This window comes from Cynoglossus semilaevis, chromosome 15 (genome assembly GCF_000523025.1).
Source record: "Cynoglossus semilaevis isolate Cse_v1.0 chromosome 15, Cse_v1.0, whole genome shotgun sequence".
Taxonomy (NCBI): domain Eukaryota; kingdom Metazoa; phylum Chordata; class Actinopteri; order Pleuronectiformes; family Cynoglossidae; genus Cynoglossus; species Cynoglossus semilaevis.
In genome coordinates, this window is record NC_024321.1 from 19,888,794 (window position 1) to 19,894,829 (window position 6,036).

At 48.2% G+C, this 6,036-nt stretch overlaps 1 long non-coding RNA gene across 1 annotated transcript in view; it reads left to right on the top strand.

The window, feature by feature from the left end:
• Positions 1–5,906, top strand: part of LOC103391441 (uncharacterized) — a 13,558-nt gene extending 7,652 nt beyond the window's left edge. Inside the window, exons 2-3 of the long non-coding RNA XR_522788.3 lie at positions 5,371–5,461; positions 5,669–5,906. This is a non-coding gene — a long non-coding RNA (uncharacterized LOC103391441). The remainder of the gene's footprint in view (positions 1–5,370; positions 5,462–5,668) is intronic.
• Positions 5,907–6,036: the final 130 nt, after the last annotated feature.

Genomic DNA, 6,036 nt, shown 5'->3' on the forward strand with positions numbered 1-6,036 from the left:
CGGCCTGTGGTGGGGTAGTGAGTGGGGGGGGGGGGGGGGGGGCTGCGTGGGCCCTGTGACAAACAGCAGCATCACATTACAACAAAGAGGGAGAAATCCAGGAGTGAGGGAGTGGAGCAGGGTCTGGTCCAGTCCTGGTTCTGGTTCTGGAGGTCAGTGGTCAATGGTCAGACTGAGTGTCCAGTTCACTACAGGTCCAGTCCTGGTTCTGGGAGTCAGGGGTCAGACTGAGTGTCCAGTTCACTGCAGGTCCAGTCCTGGTTCTGGGGGTCCGTTGTATAGCCAGGGGTCGGACTGAGTGTCCAGTTCCCTGCAGGTCCAGTCCTGGTTCTGGGGGTCAGGGGTCAGACTGAGTGTCCAGTTCACTGCAGGTCCAGCCCTGGTTCTGGAGGTCAGTGGTCAGACTGAGTGTCAAGTTCACAGCAGGTCCAGTCCTGGTTCTGGGGGTCAGTTGTATAGTCAGTGGTCAGACTGAGTGTCAAGTTCACAGCAGGTCCAGTCCTGGTTCTGGGGGTCCGTTGTATAGCCAGGGGTCGGACTGAGTGTCCAGTTCCCTGCAGGTCCAGTCCTGGTTCTGGGGGTCCGTTGTATAGCCAGGGGTCGGACTGAGTGTCCAGTTCCCTGCAGGTCCAGTCCTGGTTCTGGGAGTCAGGGGTCAGACTGAGTGTCCAGTTCACTGCAGGTCCAGTTCTGGTTCTGGGGGTCAGTTGTATAGTCAGTGGTGGACCATTTCGACATTTGATACATTGAAAACTTTTTTTTTTTTATAATAAAATAAAAAGCTGAGATGATGAAGAACTATGAATAATCTATTTCCCCTTCACTCTGAATTATAATCTAATCCTGTCCTGCAGATGTCGTTTCCTCCGGCTGTCGTGGTGAATCTGAATTTAATCCCGTCTGCTTAAATGGAGGTTAAATTAAAGGAGACAAATTAGAGGAAAACGCTAAAGAAGGAGGATAGAAAATAATAAAGTTGTTCATGGGCGAGTTGTCACTGTTGATCTTGATCTTGTTAACTGTACCTTCATCACTGCACCAATAACCTCTCCATCCCAGTCCAGTCACATGACATTATCTAACCTGGATGACATTATCTCTGTCTCCTCCAACATGTCACCCACTCTCACCACTGGAGCCAATACAACGCATGGCTGCGTCAGCTGGGCTGCCAGACAGCCAATCAGCTGTCAGTGCCGCAGACGTCTCCTCCTCTTAGCTTGATGAGCAGCTGCTCATTCAGAAGTCACGCACTGGTCCACACTGAACCAGCGATGTTACAAGGTTCTGGTCCAGTTGTAACTTATGACAATCAGGAAGCTAGAACCAGGTGGACATGTTTGATGGTCCACGTGAAGAACACAGCCGTCACTGCAGTGTGTACTGCATGTCAAGTGCAGCAAATATATAATATATAAAATACTAAAGGAAAAAAAACAAAACAAGTACTAGTACACACAGTGCCAAGTGTACTGTGTATTTGAAGTACAGATCAGAATATTGGAGAAACAGAATCAGGGACAACATATGATGTATAGAGGAACTTTGAAGTACCTCTACTGTGAAGCATGTACTGAATATTACTTCCAAAAAAAACTCTTTTTTTTTTTTTTTTTCTTTTTTTTTTTTTTAACCATGGACCATAAACGCCACCTGGTTTCTAAAGACAACGTTAACGCAGTAAAAGCTGAAATGGTTAGTGTGATATGGATTTCACATCCAAAGATGTTTATAAGGTCTGCAGCACGTAAAAGAAAGGTGAACTCCACACACACACACACACACACATGCACGCTGCTGTCAGGGCTTTTAAAAAATGTGAAAATTGCAGGCGTCAAATGATTAAAAGGTAAAAGTGTGAAATTTCCCAGATGCTCCCTGCTGACTTTCATCTCAGAACACCAACATCAAACCAATGTCGACCTCAGCAGGAGGTGGAATGTGGAGAAGAACACAAATGGTCCTGAGCATAATTCAATTTAGGAACTGTGGAACTGTAATTATGGCAGAGAACCGTTTACAGAATTGATTTGTAGATTCTGTCTGTTTATGTCGCCGACTCTTCTGCTGGTGAATTTACTCACACCTGGTCCAGTACTATCATGGCTTTAATGGTTGGTACCAGTGGAACCAGAACCTGGGAGTTCAGACATCAGAACAGCTGCATAAAGTTCTGTATGTAGACCGTCCCACTGCTGTGTGTCCAGTCCACTGGATGTCTGAGCCCTCTGTCCAGTCCACTGGATGTCTTAGACCACTGTCCAATCCACTGGATGTCTGAGACCACTGTCCAATCCACTGGATGTCTGAGACTGGTGTCCAGTCCACTGAATGTCTGAGACCACTGTCCAATCCACTGGATGTCTGAGACTGGTGTCCAGTCCACTGGATGTCTGAGACTGGTGTCCAGTCCACTGGATGTCTTAGACCACTGTCCAATCCACTGGATGTCTGAGACTGGTGTCCAGTCCACTGGATGTCTGAGCCCTCTGTCCAGTCCACTGGATGTCTTAGACCACTGTCCAATCCACTGGATGTCTGAGACTGGTGTCCAGTCCACTGAATGTCTGAGACCACTGTCCAGTCCACTGGATGTCTGAGACTGGTGTCCAGTCCACTGGAGGTCTGAGCCCACTGTCCAGTCCACTGGAGGTCTGAGCCCACTGTCCAGTCCACTGGATGTCTGAGACTGGTGTCCAGTCCAGTGTATATCCTCAGTGGACCTGATAAGACGCCGGAGCAGAGCCGCAGTGACCTGCACGGTGACCATGAGCACGAATATCAGTGCACGTGGCTGTGTACGCACCAACACAGTGGCTACACGCGTGTGTGCGTAATAGGGTTAATTAGAGAAGGGAGAATTTCCTGGAGTCTGGTAGCAGCGTCACATGAGGAGTGTTGCATGTTGTCAAAGGTCAGGGGTCCCAGACCAGTGGGCCCTGGACCAGCAGCAGGTCATAGGTCATCAATATTTACTGGACTGTACTACTGTAGACCTCAAATGTAGAACAGGATGTGAAAGTCAACTCCCTGTCACTGTGACACACCACTGCACCACTGCACCACTGCACCACTGCACACAGCCAAACGTGACCTCTGCTTTTAACCCATCACCAAAGTCAGTGGGGGGCAGCTCAGGGACGGGGGGCAACAGTGTGTGGGGATGGTGTCACGCTCAGAGCACCTCAGTGATAACTTGGCAGCTGGTGGACTTCAACCTGAGACCTTCTGGATCCAAGTCCACTTCCTTGACCGCTCAGGTACCTGACCTCCTCCACCTGTTCCATGACCTCCTCCTCCTCCTCTTCTTCCTCCTTCTTTACCAACCGCCTCAGAGCAACAATCACACCTGCAGTTTTCTATCTCTACCCCAGACCAGATCAAATAAGGCCCCCCCCCACACAGCTACCAAAGACCAGCGATTTAAAGAGTGTTTTTCCAGCTTTTCATAATTATTAAGATGGTGTGTGTGTGTGTGATTGTGTGTGTGTGTGTGTGTGTGTGTGTGTGCGCACGTCCTGGTCTGTATGTGTGTAAAAGTGATGGGAACCACACTTAATTGACCTAAGGTTAAACCACTTGACCTCTGACCTCCCTGAGACGCAACCCCTCTCACATCTTTTCACTAAATCAGAAAAGAGGACACACACACACACACACACAGAGGAAATCTAACATAGATCAAAGTGAAACCAGTATTTTCTTAACATATTTTAGGGGCAGATTATTTCCACTGAAGTTCATTTTTTGGTTGTTTGATTGTGAAAAATCAGCCACCAGGGGCCGCCATCTTGAATGGTTTCAGGATCAGTTTTGAGTGAGAGCAGGATGTTTTGTGTGTGTTTGTGTGTGGGGGGGGGGGGGGGGGGGGGCAGCAGAGGAGGCCCAGTAAATCAGCCAGCCCCGTGTCAACACCTCCCACCAGCACCCCCCCCCCAAACCTAGGGGCTTCTGAAGGCAGTGAAGTGAGAATAACAAATGGCCGTCATTGGCCAGGCAAAAAGCTATGATTATAATTATCACATCCCACAGTGACCTTGCATAAACCTTAATCCTTCTCCAATGGAGCATTTAAATAGGCTGCCAAGAGCCACGGAGATGAGGAGTGGGGAGGGAGTTACAGTGGGAGCAGAGCCACACACAGGGAAGAAGGTGAGGAGGCAGGGAAGGAAGGAAGGAAGGAAGGAAGGAAGGAGTAATGAGGAGGTGACACAGCAAGTCACTGAACAGAGGGAGACCACTGGGGGAGACCAAGGGAGAAGTCAGACTCAGAGCAAATGGAACCAGAATATTAAAGTGAGACGTTGGAGACGTTAGGGTCAGAGACGAGTCCTCCTCTCTCCTCACCCCTCTCCTCTCTTCCACTTTAAACCTGTTTTAGTTTCAATTCTGTCCTCAGAAAAGAGGAGTAGAAGGAGAAAATGTCATTTGAACAGACGTGTGTGAGTTGACATTGGATTACACCGACCATCATCACCATCAGGGGGCGCTCTTCCACATCATTACTGTAACCAGTGTTTGACTAATATTCAGTCCACTCCTCTGCAGTTTGTTCCTCCAGACTACTGCGTGTATTTCTTTTGGAGGTTGCTAGTCTGGCAGGTACGAGGTCAGAAGCGCCCCCTGTCTGCTGGGACAAACCCACAGTGACCTGAAAAGTGTAGCGTGGAGGCTGTGTTTTATTTCCCTCAGTGATTTCTGCAGCTGCAGTGTTGGAGTCACAGCCTGTCGTAGTGGCCACTCATGTGCACTCTGTGTTTAGTACATGATGCACAGCCGAGCCAGTGGCCATCCATCATCTCTGCAGCAGCAGCAGCAGCAGCAGCAGCAGCAGCAGCAGCAGCAGCGATGGCCTGGGATCACAGTGTTTTCTACTTGACTGCTGTTTGAAAGTGAACCAAGTGCAGCCGACATAAAGGAGAGGTCAAAGGTCAGGGTCAGACAGGGATGTGGGTGAACGACTCCTTTAAAGCCCCTGCACTACCGCTGAGCCGTCAGTCTGTGAGGCGTTCAGGGCCATGCAGGTCTGGAGTGGAACAGATTCACAAATATGTTGAAGGATTCCAGGTAGAACCACAGGAGTCCAAAAACCAGCGATACACACCTGGTCCCAAACCAGGGACTAGTTAATACCATTTTGCCATTGCCATTTTTGTGTGTGAGTGGAGGTCTCACACACACACATATATATAACAGAACACAGTAACTGCAGCAGATTTAATTCTTCTTTAACTACTATGTAAATACAAGCATTCTTTATATTTTACCTTCAACTGTTTTCATGACATTTATATAGAGGAAATGGATTTTCAAAATAAAAGTAAATGAAAAATCAACCAATCAATAAAACTGTTTGTTTTTTCTGTGCAGCCCAGTACAAAATATCCACGGCCTGGTACTGGTCCTCGACCTCATGGTTGGGAACATCTGGTTGAATTCAAAATATGCAGTTGTGACGAAGGTGAGTTTGTAGATGTACTACAATGTATTATCCTGTACCATAGTACATGGTCCAGTACACACACTAGATACATTCATGTATGAATTAGAGTTTTTTTAGAAGTATGTGATACTGTATAGTCGTACCGCACTGTGTTGTTATTACGTGTCGTCCTGTTCTTGACGACACAAGATCACAGCCACCTGTTTTACACAACTTCTCCATTAGGTGGGTTCATGAGCACATATAAAGCCTTTGCCTCTGCACCAACATCCCTGATGTGATGGATGAAGACCTATGGTGCAGTGGACATGGACGGGGCCTCAGAATGACACCAGCCTGGAACAGCCTGATGAAGGTGCGTCCACCTCTGTAATTGTGTCAGTGTGTGTTGAAGGACAGGTTCTTCATTAGACATTCACCCGAGGACCGGCTCCACTGAGCCGCCGTGCCGCCGCCCTCAGGAATGGGACGCCAATGCAATTGTCTAATTTGCACACAAAGTGGTCTGGATTGATCCAAAATAAACCTCTCAACTTTAAATGTAGAGGTGTTAGGGGGGAGATGTTGGTGGGCAGTGGGGGGGGGGGCGTATA